Consider the following 635-nt stretch of genomic DNA (forward strand, 5'->3'; position numbering starts at 1 on the left):
TTTTTTTGATGAAGTTCTTTCATATGTGGTTATGAAATTGTTTCATATACTACTTAATGAAATTTTAATGAAACTGTTTTATGTATTTCTCTAAAATTAAAATAATGAAGATGATAATATACATGATTAACACCCTCCACCATAAAAATGGTTAATCAACCTCTCATAATTACAAAAAAATGAACAAAATGAAAAATTATGATTGGTTGAATGAGGTTTTTACGGTTTTTATTAATTGAGTGGTTTTTATTTGAACTCACCCCTATATATATATATTATATATATATATAATATATATATATAGTACTTTTTTTTTATTTCTCTAGGTTTTTAACTATATTAATGTTTAATTATAATTCACAAATGAATAAATTATTTATATATGTAATTAATTAAATATTATATAAACCTGACATTCATACGTTTAAAAGTACAAATCTTTGATTATTGGGATTATTTCAATTATCTCGGTTGATTACATGTGAATGCAAATCAATCATTATTGATATGAAACCGTATCGTCAAATATAACAACAAAACAAAAATGAATGAGAATTTTAGCAGACTTTACTGTCGACCTAACTATGAAGACTATATGGTACTAATAGGGACAAACGAGAGACCAAACTTCATAA

The sequence above is a fragment of the Cynara cardunculus genome (assembly GCF_001531365.2).
Source record: "Cynara cardunculus var. scolymus isolate 2C chromosome LG 9, CcrdV1, whole genome shotgun sequence".
Lineage (NCBI taxonomy): Eukaryota > Viridiplantae > Streptophyta > Magnoliopsida > Asterales > Asteraceae > Cynara > Cynara cardunculus.